The sequence below is a fragment of the Armigeres subalbatus genome, unplaced genomic scaffold (assembly GCF_024139115.2).
Source record: "Armigeres subalbatus isolate Guangzhou_Male unplaced genomic scaffold, GZ_Asu_2 Contig292, whole genome shotgun sequence".
Classification (NCBI taxonomy): domain Eukaryota; kingdom Metazoa; phylum Arthropoda; class Insecta; order Diptera; family Culicidae; genus Armigeres; species Armigeres subalbatus.
The window spans coordinates 79,798-95,795 of NW_026943033.1; the positions used below are offsets into that span (position 1 = coordinate 79,798).

The 15,998-nt window shown below is 41.6% G+C and overlaps 1 pseudogene; it reads left to right on the plus strand.

The window, feature by feature from the left end:
• Nucleotides 1-412: 412 nt before the first annotated feature.
• On the plus strand, nt 413-11,920 carry LOC134203913 (uncharacterized; annotated as a pseudogene).
• Nucleotides 11,921-15,998: the final 4,078 nt, after the last annotated feature.

The following is a 15,998-nucleotide window of genomic DNA, read 5'->3' on the forward strand; positions in this document are numbered from 1 at the left end:
TGGTAGCGGCAGTTATGCAGAGCAAGTTCTGCATGGACAGGCGCTTGTTGAGCGTGAAGGACATCCGGTGCATGACCGCCCTCTCGTACGGTCCGGCATTCTTCAATATTGGGGCGCTCAACAACATCCCAATTCACAAGAACATCGAGACCCAACTGATTTATTGGGCGGTATGGGATATTGCCCCGCAGGTTGACCCGGGCGTGGGTATGGGTTGGTCGATGATTTGGTGGCTTTTGCGGAAAAGCTGGTTCAACACTTTGACTGCCACCACGCCTGCGTACGAGGTTTCGTGCGGAGTAGTATGATCATAAATGGTCAAGTCGAGCCGTTTGGCGCCGCCAATCACCTCTTCTTCCCATCTTGTCTCGAGTTTTAGCGTATCTGTCTACCCACACCAAGGGGTAGAAACATGATATGGCAGCTGCTGCAGGCGGTCTGGGTAGGGCTCATTAACCCAGCCTTCTTTGAAGGCGAGTACTACGCGATAGCCGGAGGTCTAACTCGGGACATGGTCCAACTAGGGGCTGCCGCGGTGGTGTCGCTGGGCACTTCAACCGTGTTTCACCACATAAACATAGGGGGTAGGGAGCTCACACGTTGGGCAGCAAGGACGCCGGACGTGTCAAGCCAGGCCATCAATGGCATAATTAGTCAAGCAGAGAGCAAGGAGTGCACCTGTTTGCATGTTGGGTGTGTCCTAGTTATCGCCGCGTACAGCGGGTTTAGCCTCCACTGGATATGTTTCTCATCGAGCAGTTGGTGTGACAATCTCCGCCATCGGGTTATGGATCTCGATGACGGTTGGTTTTTCTGGTGGCACAGGCACATACCGTATGAGGTAAGTGTGGCGAGCCTGGAATGGACAGTTTATGCCTGGATCCTAGAGTGGGGTTATTCCGGTATCTCCTACATTTGTTTTTTAGAAAATATAGCAATTTTCAAGAATATTTTTACGCATTTACGTGTTCCGGCTGGATTAGACCAAAATCAAGAAAAAAATGTTAAATTAAAGTCAACTTTTAAAAGCTATAAGTTTATTTGTACATAGATTTAAAACATGTAAATGATGTTGCTGACTTATTAAAACCTAATTGGAGCAGTTTCATATCTCGAGCAAAACATTGTAAGTTTAAAAACAGTATTCTGAGGCATGTCCAAAACAGGTTCATTTTTCATTGAACCGAACATATTTTCGACATATCTCCTTTTTCCTAGATCTCTTAAACTTTTGTTTTTACCAATCATTTGTTTCTCTTGTATCAATTTATTATTTATTTATTCAGACTAAGGCCGAAGTGGCCTGTGCGGTATATAAGAGTCTTTTCCATTCGGCTCGGTCCATGGCTACCCGTCGCCAGCCACGCAGTCTACGGAGGGTCCGCAAGTCATCTTCCACCTGATCGATCCACCTTGCCCGCTGCGCACCTCGCCTTCTTGTACCCGTCGGATCGTTGTCGAGAACCATTTTCACCGGGTTATTGTCCGACATTCTGGCTACGTGCCCGGCCCACCGCAGTCGTCCGATTTTCGCGGTGTGAACGATGGATGGTTCTCCCAACAGCTGATGCAACTCGTGGTTCATTCGCCTCCTCCACGTACCGTCCGCCATCTGCACCCCACCGTAGATGGTACGCAGCACTTTCCTTTCGAAAACTCCGAGTGCGCGTTGGTCCTCCACGAGCATCGTCCAGGTCTCGTGTCCGTAGAGGACTACCGGTCTAATGAGCGTTTTGTAGATTGTCAGTTTGGTACGGCGGCGAACTCTATTCGATCGGAGCGTCTTGCGGAGTCCAAAGTATGTACGATTTCCAGCCACTATACGTCTCCGAATTTCTCTGCTGGTATCATTTTCGGCAGTCACCAGTGAGCCCAAGTACACAAATTCTTCTACCACCTCGATTTCGTCACCACCGATGCCAACTCGCGGTGGGTGGCTCACATTGTCTTCTCTTGAACCTCTTCCTATCATGTACTTCGTCTTCGACGTGTTGATGACTAGTCCGATCCGCTTGGCTTCCCACTTCAGTCTGATGTAGGCTTCCTCCATCTTCTCAAAGTTACGTGCCATAATATCTATGTCGTCGGCGAAGCCAAATAACTGGACGGACTTATTGAAAATTGTACCACTCGTGTTAATCCTTGCTCTTCGTATTACCCCTTCCAAAGCGATGTTGAATAGCAGACACGAAAGACCATCACCTTGCCGTAACCCTCTGCGGGTTTCGAAGGGACTCGAGAATGCCCTGAAACTCGAACTACGCACATCACCCGATCCATCGTCGCTTTGATCAACCGTGTCAGTTTATCCGGAAATCCGTTTTCGTGCATAAGTTGCCATAGCTGGTCCCGATCGATTGTATCATATGCGGCTTTGAAGTCGATGAATAGATGATGTGTGGGCACGTTGTATTCGCGGCACTTCTGCAGTACTTGGCGAATGGCGAACACCTGGTCCGTGGTGGAGCGTTCGCCCATAAAACCCGCCTGGTACTGCCCCACGAACTCCCTTGCAATTGGTGCTAGTCGACGGCATAAAATTTGGGAGAGTACCTTGTAGGCGGCGTTTAGCAATGTGATTGCGCGGTAGTTGCTGCAATCCAGCTTATCTTTCTTTTGATTGATGGGACACACGACACCTTCCATCGACTTCTGCGGCAAAACTTCTTCCTTCCAAATCTTGGTAATGACCCAGTGCAGCGCTCTAGCCAGTGCCTCACCACCGTATTTAAATAGCTCTCCTGGTAGTTGGTCAACCCCAGGGGCTTTTTTGTTTTTCAGCCGGCCAATCTCCTCCTGGATTTCTTGGAGATCCGGAGCCAGTAGAATTATGTCCTGCGCGCGTTCCCCCAGGTCCATCACCATACCGCCATCTTCGTCTGCCACATCGCCATTCAGGTGCTCTTCGTAGTGCTGCCGCCACCTTTGGATCACCTCACGCTCGTTCGTAAGAAGGTTCCCGTTTATGTCCTTACACATATCGGGCTGTGGCACGTGGCCCTTACGTGAACGGTTCAACTTTTCATAGAACTTTCGTGTGTTATTAGCGCGGTACAGTTGCTCCGTCTCTTCACGGTCTCGATTTTCCTGCTGACGCTTTTTTCTCCGGAAAATCGAGTTTTGTCTGTTCCGCGCCTGTTTATATCGTGCCTCGTTCGCCCTCGTGCGGTGTTGCAGCAATCTCGCCCATGCTGCATTCTTCTCTTCTACTAACTGCTCACATTCGCCGTCATACCAGTCGTTTCTCTGATCCGGGGCACCGTGCCAAGTGCAGCGGTTGCGGTGCTACCAATGGCGGATCGAATATCTCTCCAGCCATCTTCAAGAGACGCTGCGCCTAACTGCTCTTCCGTTGGGAGTGCCACTTCCAGCTGCTGCGCGTATTCTTGGGCTAGTCTACCGTCTTGTAGCCGCCCAATATTAAGCCGTGGCGTCCGACTTCGGCGCGTGTTGTACACCGTCGAGAGTTTTGAGCGCAGGCATACTGCAACGAGGTAGTGGTCGGATCCAATATTCGCACTGCGGTAAGTGCGGACGTTCGTGATGTCGGAGAAGAATTTACCGTCGATTAGAACGTGGTCGATTTGGTTTTCCGTTTCTTGGTTAGGTGATCTCCATGTGGCCTTGTGGATATTTTTTGCGGGGAAAGAAGGTGCTTCGGACTACCATTCCGCGGGAGGCTGCGAAGTTTATGCATCGTTGGCCGTTGTCATTCGATACGGTGTGCAGACTATCCGGTCCGATGACCGGTCTATACATTTCCTCCCTTCCTACCTGCGCGTTCATGTCACCGATGACGATTTTGACGTCCTGCAGTGGGCATCCATCGTATGTCTGCTCCAGCTGTGCGTAGAACGCTTCTTTCTCGTCGTCGGGTCTCCCTTCGTGTGGGCAGTGCACGTTGATGATGCTATAGTTGAAGAAACGGCCTTTAGTCCTCAGCTTGCACATCCTTGCGTTGATTGGCTGCCACCCAATCACGCGTTGGCGCATCTTACCCAGCACTATGAAGCCGGTTCCCAGCTCGTTGGTGGTGCCACAGCTTTGGTAGAAGGTAGCCGCCCGATGCCCGCTTTTCCACACTTTCTGTCCTGTCCAGCAAATCTCCTGCAGCGCCACGACGTCGAAGTTGCGGGGATGTAATTCATCGTAGATCATCCTGTCGCAACCTGCGAAACCTAGCGACTTGCAGTTCCATGTTCCAAGCTTCCAATCGTGATCCTTTATTCGCGATTATATCGAGTCGCATTATCTCTTATATTGTTCGTAATTATTGGTTTTCTAGGCGGCTTATTGGGCCTGCGCAAACCTCCTGTCTCGCCGGAGGGCCATCGTGTCAGGGCTGTTTAGCGTCCCACCTAACACCAGGACTTGGGCTTGTGCGCTTTGAGCGGCACACGGTCGCTTTGGCGGAGCCTACTTGCGGATACATGCAGCTTTTTATAGAGGTTTAACAGGGCCCACTGTCAAACCCCACCACATCCTAGGCAGGCGCCACAACTCGCAGATGGCCTGGGAGGGATCGTCAAGCCCTTGGACATAGTCCCTGCTGCCCTCTCTTGTATTAAACCATTCATAAATTACTGTTCATATTGCATTTATGAATTATCGTTCATTGATGTAAGCCCTAGAAAAATGTCTTTTAAACCAACATGTAACTGTTTCCATTATTTCCATACCAAAATAGTTAAGAAAACTACATGACAAGAACTAATCTTTGCTAGAGCTCTCCGTCCATGCTGCTTGCCAATGCAACAGAGCTCCGCGTTCTACGATTATGTTTCGTTTGGTAAAAGAATGTGCAAAGAGTAAGAACGATTTTTTTAGTATCTTTGTTAAGGAGACTTTCAGCTCTAGACTGGCTCGTCTCCGGCGAGTAAGGAAGAACCGGGCAACCCACTAATATCAATGTCGCAAATGGAACAGCTCTGGCAAACTACATAAAAAATATGGCAGGGTAGGAGTGACCAGGTGCATGCATCACGGCCATGGGCCACACGTTTGTTTTGCTTTGATGATGCTGTACCGAGTGGTACTGACATTGATATTAGTTTCAAAACCCTTAGCTGATAGATGTTTTTCTAAGCTTTTGAGTGCTTATAAAAATGTATTGCTTAACAAGGACTTTAAGGATGAAAACGCCGAAAATGCTGGAGATCACTAATTTAATCTAAAAGTAACTCTTTTTAGTTGCTTAGGGAATTGATCAAGCATTATTACAAAATCTAACTTTTATTTGAAAAATCGTTCGGCCATCTCCTAAAGTGCTCCAAAATACCTCCCTTACCCTTATAATTGGTTATGCATTTGGTATTGAAATTCAATTAAATAACTGAGTTTGTTATGGCTTAAGTATTGTGCATAAGTATTATTGAGCCAATTTCTCCTGCTCGGGTTTTTGATTTTCTTTTCTCGCATTTCCCTTCACAACTCTCACTTCGAATTTGTCATTTCGCACTTCTTACTTTCCACTTTTCACTCCACAGTTCTCAGTTTTCATATTTCTTTCTTCCAACTTCTCACTTCTCACTTTTCACTTTTCAATTCCTACTTCTCATTTCTCACTTTTAATTTTTTACTTCATACTTATTACTTCTCGCTTCTCACTCTTCATAATTCTCACTCACTTCACACTTCTCACTTTCGTATTTGTCACTCTCACTTCTTACCTTTAGTTTCTCACTTTTTACTTCTTACTTTTAACATCTCATTTGTCACTTTTCACTTCTCATTCTCAATTAGAGGTGTGCGCCGCCACCGACAATTTTTGGCGCGCCGCCGTTTTCGTATTTGTCACACCGCTGATTAATCATTTTCCATTAATCATTTCAAATTCAAAGAAGAAAACTTCTCGATAGATATCCCCAACTCATCGCGTTGAAAATCCACTGAATTTTTCGTGGATACCAATGATTTACTCGAAAAAACTAAGAACTTCTAGTAAAAATTCCGTAGAATTTACCGTTGAAATCCAAAGAATTTCCCGTTGAAATAGTGTTCAGAACCTGCTTACTGATAACGCTGCTGCACATTGGTAAAACCACAATGAACATCATCGGAACCAATCTTATTCACCGGATATGCGATATCGTACAACCATCAGAAAAGACAGCAACGGGAGCAGCCAGGGTTCGTTATGCTCACTCAATCTCAGTAGCACAGGGTGCTCCCTCACGAAATTTTTCGGGGAGAAATCGCTTTTCGTGAAAAAAAAACATCCTGGAGTGGAGAGTGATAACCATTTTTCGCTCACTTTGATTGCCGCCAAACGTAGGTTTGCTCTCTTGCTTTCATATACCTCTCGTGGTATCATCAATGCAAGTGGTAGTATTTAGCTTATGTGGAACAAATAACTTATTGCTTTCATACAGATAGCGTGGTGGTGGGACTACAGTAAGTGCATTCCTATGGTCATTATTGTTACTATTCTGGGTTCGAATCCCGGCGCGGCCATACAATTTTGTAATTGTTCTGCGATAATTCTCGTGAAAAGTAAGTGAGCGGCGAAAGTGATGAAACGAAAAAGGATTTTCATTTAATAGGCTAGATTTTCGTTCATCTACCAATGATAATTCAAGAGACAATATTAAGGGTGAATGATGATTTTCAACATAAACAATGAAAAAAGATTCTCCCTTGGTCCGAAAAATGCTTGCTTTGGTCTCATTGAAACGAAAACCAGGAAGCAGCACAACGCAGCACGCACGTCGTTACCATGGCATCAACATCTAGCAACAGCAAGCGCGTATTCCGGTTCAACTTAATGAACTTTCTAGAATTACTATAAAAGCAGTGCATTTGCATCGAATATTTTAGTTTTAAATTGTATAAGCTAGTAATAATATCATCCGAATAGATATTTGGTGACAGTAAAGTGTTCCAGTTTTCATTTGCTGAAGGCAACCAGAAGTCCTTCCGGCATTCCATCCAAGGAAGAAACCCCTGTGCAGTACAGTCCGTGAAGTTATAGTGGAAGACCTACTCGAGGCCTGAAGCTACCGTCAATTACCCACAAGGAGCCTGACGGAGGCTCCAACAAATAGAATTTTTGAACGGAGAAGTGTCATTTGGCCGGTAGCCAAATGATGTTTGGCCGAATATGTCCTTTGATCGAACAAACCGTTTTGCCGAAGCCCATCTAGCCTAAAGACAGTTCCTTCGGCAGAAAAAAACCGATCAATTGACCGAAATGGTCGTTTGGCAAATTGAGCCACAGTTAATTTCATATTATTCGGCCACTCGACCGTACGAAAATATTTTTTTTGTTAAATATCCTAATATCTTGGTTATGCATATGTACAGCACATATTTCGAAATGGACAAATTGATATGAAATTTTGCGAAAAAGAAACCACGTGTCTTGGAGAGACTTAAACCCTCAACCTCCCTAAATATGCACAGCCAAGATATTTAACAGATAGAGCCATTTGTCCGAAATGGACATCTGGCCAAAAGTGTCGGAGTGTTTTGCAAAAAGGTCATTTTCGTGCCAAAAGTCTCTTTCTGCAAAACAACCATTTCGGCAGTGGTATTTTCGCTTGGGTAAACCATGTTCGACCCAACAACCGTTTTGTACAAATGGTCAGTTCAATTCCCAATGGAACTTACCGTGTTATTTATTAGAACAAATGGCTTTTCGCCGAATTACCAAACGTTGGGAAGGGTTATTTGTCCGAAAGGTACTTGGTCGAATAAACCATTTAAACAAAACTGGCCGAAAATGTCGAAATTAGACATACGACCGAGTAAGTCGTTGGCCAAATTGGTTATTTGACCGAAAATATCGTACGCCGAAATTGTTCTTTAGCCGAAAAGGTCATTTGACCGAAATGACCGTCTGGCTGAAAGGCCATGATCCACCCGGCCAAATGGCCCTTTGTGCCAAACAACCATCACGACCAAACGACATTTTCAGCCGGCTGACTTATTCGGCCAAACGACAATTTCGGCAAAACAACCTGTTGGAGACTACGGCTTTTTCGACCGATTGTCGCTTCGGGCAAATTTAATTTTTGATCAAACCGTTTCTCCTAACCGTTTCGCCAGAAATGTTTACCTCGCATATTCTGAAAATTTTTCTGTGGATATTCTGAAAACTTTCCTGTTGAAATTTGGATCGATTTCTCGTAGAAATTCTGAACAATTTCTTTCGAATAATTTTCCCGTGAAAATTTGGAAAATAATTTTAAAATAAATATTTTGGAAAAACTGAGAATTTTGTAGGGAAGTTTCTTAGACTTTTCCGGTTAATGTCTTGAAAACAACTAATTTTTTTTAAATGAATTTAATAAAAAAATGTCACGCCGATGCACGCTGCTGCCGGCTAAAATGGCTTTCGGTGTGACGCCGAAAACGCCGCCGGCCAAAATTCTGATAAACGCCGCCGCCGACGATTTTCGGACCGGCGCACACCTCCACTCTCAACTTCGCACTTGTCACTTCTAAAATTTCTCACTTTTATCTTCTCACTTTTCATTTCTCAATTCTTATTTCTCACTTTTCACGGATCACTTTTCACTATTCACTTGCCATTTACTATTTTGAGATGTGGGAAATGTCTCATTCCTCACTTTTATCGACGTTTGGTTACGTATTGCTTTATATCGAGTGTACGTAAATGAGTACGTTATATCGAAGATTACCTGTATACTCTTCAAATGCTACATCAATTGCTAGTTTTAATTGATCGCAGATGTCTAAATATTTTCAAATTTCCATTCAAATTGTCTAGTTTGTAATTTTATGTAATTTTGTTTGCGATTCCTTAAATATTTTATGTCTATTATACCATTGGATATTTCAGAATTTCCGTTACGCCTTTTTTTCGATATTCCTTATTCTCTAAAATTTGCTTCATTTAATCTACTTAGCTTATGTCTTATGTCGTCATAGTTTGCTTTATGGTAATCAAGGACTTCTTCGAAGTTACAGTCGCTGGGTTTTGATAATCATGAACAAACAGAGAATATTCAATAGCTGTGTGGAATGTTTCGTTTTCCATAAGGGATTCAATGATTCTGACACACAAAATCTTCCTGTATATTCGTTAATAGAAGGTCTAGGTAGCAGTTCTGTTGATTCTTAATATGATTGATTTGGTTAAGCCCCAAGCTGGCAATTCTATCAAATATAAACAGTAGTGTTTCATTTTCCCCAACAACTGGAAAAAGGATTTGCTCATTCTCTGAATCCGGAATAAAGTCAGTGGTGCGTTGATTAAAATCTCCATAAATATGTACTTTGACTTCAGGTGGAAGTTGCGATAAAATTTTTCTGCAGTTTTTAAAAAGCTTTCATAAGAAATTGTTTGCAGCATGGTCGGTGGAAAATACACAGAAGAGAAACCATGGTTTCTCCTGCAATAATTTCACCCAGACTTTCAAAGTTCTTGTATTTTTGGTATTTATTTCTGAATCAAAATTTAGATTGCAATTAGAACTCCACCGCCAGACTTTTGTTAGATTCTGAAAATCACGTCATCCTGAATACATTAAAGCTACTTCGTTTATCGTTTCCGATGGGGTTATATGATTTCCTTATGCGAAAATTACGAGTAGGGCTGAATAAATTGTGAAAAACTATAAGATTCTAATGGATATTTCGCATAGGCAGTTCAAACGCGAATTTTCGCCTACTATGCAGGACAACGTCTGCCGGGTCGACTAGTTTGAAATAAATGTTGAATCAACAATATTATTTTTATTGGTCGAAGCTTACCCGAGCAGGAGAAATTGGCTCAATAATTCTGTTATTGATACCATACTCTATTATGAACTAGCCCTGCATAAGAGGTAAAATACCAGAATAATACCAAAACTAATATGCACAATCTTAAGCCATAACAAATTCAGTTATTAAATTGAATTTTATTACCAAATGCATATCAATTTTGAAATACCTAAGCATGGTATGCCTTAAGTATACTGCATATAAGTTTTTATATTATTGTATTTTACCTCTATGCAAACTAAATCATACCAATTTCTGTTATCGAGGTCGTCACTCCTGCTCGGGTACAATCTTTCACTCCCACAAACACAACAATAATGGATTGTTGAAACAATAATGGATTGTTGAAACAATAATCATTCTTTAACTGCCAAAATAATGCGAAATTCTTTTTTTGTTTTTATGTTTATTATACTACATATATATATAGCCCTGTTTGTCTGTCCGGTGACTAGCCAACCAGACCAGCACGGAAATTCTCACAAAATAAAATATTTGACACTTCAATTCCTTTTACTATCAGATGCAGAAAACAAAACCAGTGACAACCTTAGACAACCAGACACAGCTTTGATGAAAAAAATCACAGACAACAGTCGTTGAAAATTTTGATTGAAATAAAAACACTTGCCACGGGCGCTACTGCGTCCACAAATAAATTAGTTTTTAAATAGTTTTTCTCGTTTTGTTCAATTGGTAGAAGATTAGACCAAGAACAGAGAGTGCCGACTATACTTACCCCTACATGTAATCGTTTCTGATACTCAAAAGTTAGAACGCTTTTCATGTATTGAATAAAACAAATAAAACACTGTTGTTCAGTGGACTGGCAAACAAAGATAGCATTGCTTGTATAGTTCTTATACGAGCTTGTCATAGATTCTTGCAGTTCTTGTGATAGTTTGGGTGTAAATAGATTCTCAGTACAATGTGTGTTTAGTTGAAAGACTGGAAAAGACTATCTAACAAATTTTTTTAATTCAGATGATACGTCTCCTTCAGTAATTACCATCATTGGTATTTTCATGTTGAGAAACACCACGTCAGCCACACCATAGAAAGTATCAAAACCGACAACCCTATCACCAACGAAGCAATGTATGCAGAATATCCAAACCTGCGCGAACTGGACATGAGCAACCAGACAGAGTTTAATTTCCCAAAATCAAGTGTTGCTTTCACACGAATTGTCCTCATATATATGCAATAGTTGCGAGTACACTCCATCTATAAGTCATCGCTGTCGAAATTGCCCCATCTAACGTCGCTAGAGTTGAGAAAACTCTCTCGAATACATCCACCCGATTCATTTGCCCAACTCCCGGTTGGACAAAATCGTGTTGGCTGACAACGAATGATCACCTTTAACGAAGAAAGCAACCTACGACCATAGACTCTCTTCAATATTAGACTTAAGTCTAAACGTCAAACTGGATCTTAATCAAGTAAAGCTGAGAAGCGAAAGATTAATGATTTTCAGTTGCAACAATTGCCATACCTCATATTTGGATCAAAACACGTTTGCCGGCATGCCTAGGATTGCGAATCTCACTGATGGATAACTTGATCGAGCGAATCAGTTATGCCGCCATAGATTCCCTTAGCTATATAAAGTCCCTCATCCTCGATGGTAACCGTCAGTTAAAGTTTTACACATCACATCCGGATCGCTAAAACGACTGAGCGCTCAAAACTGTTCAATAGAAGGAGTTATATACATGAAAATCTTCCAGCTCTGGAGTCCCTGAATGTTCAGGAAATCGAATTACTCATCTGGAAGAGCTACAACTACTGGAAAACCAGAATATCGAAATATTCTGTTGGATGATAATGAAATCAGAAGATTCCTGTCGTTCTCATAAAATTGCCAAGATTGCAACAGCTGTGCATTGGAAAACTTGTTGCATGAACATACAAAGAGGTGGCTTTGGTGTATAAAATAAACATCTGCGGATTCTTCTCCGACAAGGATTTCTTCCACCAATTTGAGTATAGCCTACCGAGTGAACACGGACGTGCAGTTTATAGGAAGAAACCAGATCAACCTGTTACCAACAATGAAACTATAGACTTATCCAACAAGGACATCGTTTATATAGAACAGGATTACCTCATCGATTCTCGTACTGCGAAGGAATTGTTTTCGACAATAATCATGGAGTTTAATTTAAGAGAATTGCAGATTTTCTAAGCAGTACATCATTAGAATGTCCATGCAAAACTTCATAACTGCTCTATACGACACCTCATTTGCCAAATTACCTAGCTTAGAAATCATATATCTCAAGGAAACAATATTAAGGCTCTGCATCATACAATTTTTATAAAAATCCAGCAGTAACTAATTGACTTAGAAACAATGAGCTGAGTTTATATCCTTCACAGCATTTAAAGACCTTGTAACTTGGAGACCCTCAAACTAGATAGGAACAGAAACTTGACTGGCTCCAATAATAGTTTTCTTCAAAGCCCATCTTTGCGTAACTTGGGCTTGTATCATGTGCATTTACCCGATTAAACAATACGACGTTTGCTTTGTTGCCTAATTTAAGGAATTGAACCTTCAACACAACGCCATAGAATTCGTTGAAGCCGGCGGCTGCGTCACATGCCACGCTGAAATATCTCAATTTGAGAACAATCCTCTGAAGTTTGGCCTTTCTGGATCAACTAAGTCATCTGCACACTTTGTCTGGACTGCCATACTCGATGGTACCACGCTGACCGTTTAGAAGCCCGTATCAATCGAGTGACGGAATTGGAAAAAGGTTGTAAAGACGACAAGTTATCCGAAAATTTAAGGAAGAAGCAACAGCAGGCGTCTAGAACATCGGTACAGAAAAAGCTATACAAGAATCCTCCATTTTTTACATGGCGTATGAAATAAGCCCATCGCAGTTTTGTTAAGACGTCTAATCTTCCGCTGTTAATAGCCCTGATCACGTTAGTGCATGTCTATTGGCGATTTTATTGTTTTGTAAATCGAGACTGCATTGTGCATTCGTGCATTCGATTTAGACGTCCCGCAGTGCACTCAAAAAAATCTGCACGTTGTTTCCACCTGAAAATGTACGTAGATTTTTTCCACCTGAAAATCACGTAACTTTTACCTGTTTTTTAGATAGAATTTTCATTCTACTTGAAATTCAGGTAAGTTCTACCTGAGTTTTGGATAGAATTCACCGGACACGTAAGTCTCACCTGAATTTTCTGAAGATCATTTGGAGTGTGGGCATCCATCGTATGTATACTCCAGCTGTGCGTAGAATGCTTCTTTCTCGTCGTCGGGTCTCGCTTCGTGAGGGCAGTGCACGTTGACCCCGACCAACCATTTCTTCAATTTTCTTCAAAATTCTTCATATAGATCTTTAAAGGTTTTCATATCAACCGTCGATAGCGATCGATGCCATTTCATAAAGAATTCTCGCTTAACTTTTAAAAGGACCTAAGTAACATTTTTCATGAATTAATTTGAGTACTGCAATTGAAAGCTTTCATGTTTTTCTGTTGAATGCGCTATTCAAATTAATTCATGAAAAATGTTACTATCCTTTAAGATTAAACGAAGTACTAAATTAGTCAAAAGTCAAAACACGGAAAATCGTTATCGATCGTTTCCAAAATATCGATATGAATTGATACCGCCAAAAAGATATATTTTCTCACACTTCTACTTTATCGACGTGTCAAAATTATCAACAAAAACAAAAAAAATTGTTCTTCAGAGGTTCACTTTTACATTTTTTTTCTGTTATTTGCTTATTCAGGAATCGAACCTGAAGTGATGATATTATAAATTTGCCCAAAGAACTTAACCACTAGCCCACAATGAAGTGATGACTGTAAGTAGCTAATGCATTAACATTATGCCTTAAATTTTCATTCGAATATCACTTGCATATGAGAGAATAATTTCCTACTTTACACCATTTTGATATTCATCTTATTTACTTAAATGCAAACATATAAAACGTACTGCGGTTAATTTGTTCGTAAATTGGATCTATATTATGGCTTTTATAATTGAAACCAGAATGTCGTTCCATTCAACATTCATTCAAATCATTTCTTGGAATGGTAGTCCGAAGCACGGTACGTGGAGGAGGCGAATGAACCACGAGTTGCATCAGCTGTTGGGAGAACCATCTATCGTTCACACCGCGAAAATCGAAAGACTGCGGTGGGCAGTCCAACTGCAATTCACTGTTTTTTGATGTTTCTGCATACATTTTTGCATATAAACTTCCAACGAGTTTAGCACCGCTCAAACGTTGACCGATTTGGCTGAAATTTTGTCCAGAGCATCAGGGCATCAAATAGAGCCGAATAAGAGGGCGGCCCATCAAAAAATTGAAAAAAGTTTTTCCCATACTAATTTGAGCCACCCTAGTGAACACTCATGCAATGCATGTGGGCACATGGAATATGTGTCGAAACTATGGAATCCATTTTGCCATGTGTGAACTCATGAATATAATGCGGAGTTTTTTGTGAGTGTAGGTTCCATAGATGAGATGTATGTGTATGTGTGTGTACGCAAAAATTCTAGCTCATTTTTCTGGTATTTCCCCTCACCGATTTACTAGATTAATCAGGGCTTACTAGAGATGTCGTAAAATCCCGATTAATCGATTAGTTACTAATCGATTACTCTTGATTCTTGTCGATTATTGAATCAATTAATCATTGTATAGTAATCGATTCAAAATTATTCGATTATCACAACGATGAATCGATTAATCGAAATAATCGATCAATTTGCGACATCTCTAGGCTTAACTTTATGAAAGTGTTTTTTTTTTCAATTCTAGATTAAGTCCGCCAGTTGCAAAATTTAAGAGATTTGCCATTAATTGATTGTAGCTTGTAACTCTTCAAAATACGTAATAATGTGATAATCAAACTTTAAAATTTATGAAACCAGTAATAAAATTAACACAAAAGAAAACGACGACGGAGTTTTGTCTCGGAGAGCAGATATCACAGCTTCTGGAACTCCTGCAGTTGTGTAGTTTTGTTGTGTCCTGGTACGGGAAAGTTATGGTCGATCTGCGACCTTGGTGTCCTGCAATAATCCTGTTTGTGCGCTGTTCTCCATGTCGTACATAGTTTGCCTCTGAAGGATTGAAATTAAAGTAAAGGTCTTACCCATAAAATCCCATAAATTTTTTGCCAAAAAAAACAGAATATTCTTTTATATTTTATATTTTATATTTTTTATTTTTTATCTTTTATATTTTATTATTATTAATATTATTTTATGATGTTTTCGTACATATTCGAGAAAACAAGCATAACATATAGAACAAATCAACACGCAACATTGAACGATGATTTTCGAGTATCTTCGAAGTATAAGAGAGCGTGAGAGTGAATCGACGATTTCCCCTCCTAGAAAAAATATTTTTTCAACTGACTACCATCTGATTGAGTGGTCCGAATTTGGCATAGTTTGTGCGACAGTGATTAGGTGAAAATATTTGTCGATTTGTCGATAATGATTGGATGGCGGAGTTTGAGCCTTAACGTCGGCCAGCGAGACGGAACGTTGTAAAGACCCTCGTATCCGACACTGGTCAGATATCGGCCTCGTATTTCCCCTAATGCCGCAGTGGCTGGAATCTAGAATGCGGTACCAGGGATCTAGCTGAAAGGATTCCTGGATCCAGGTGTGTTTGAGTCTCACTTTGAAGGACGGAAATTGCATTTGCGGATTCCGTAAAAACCACGATTGGCTTGTTCGTTGGGAGGGTGACCGCGACAAAAACGGGGGCGATTTCGGTGGAAAAAAATATTGCACTTGTGAGGTAGGCTCTCCGATTTGGCGAAATTATGTCCACAGACTCCAAAGCCAACTCCTCGGCTGGAAACGGATCCGTCAGTATACTGAATCCCACTATTTCGGAAGTGTGTTACAATGAGTTCCAATACGTATCTTCAGATTCATCTGTATCCCTCTTTTGAACCGGGAGGCGACGGAGCAAATAGAAGATTAACCAGCCCTTTGCTCCTGCCAGTGAACCCGCGCCGGGTGGAGACGGGTAGCGGCTTCACTTCTCAGGACCCGTCAGCCTCGTCGAAAAGAGACACTTCATCTGCTGAGGCCACAGATGGCATCAAAATGTGACAGATGGCCATAAAAATACAATGCCAGAAAGGAAGAACGCAGGCACCAACGCATGTAGCTTCAGCATGAGTGGACGGAACGAGACCGGAGGCCAACCAGACGTAGCTGTTGAAAACAGGCGAGATGTGTCGATGAGGTTCCG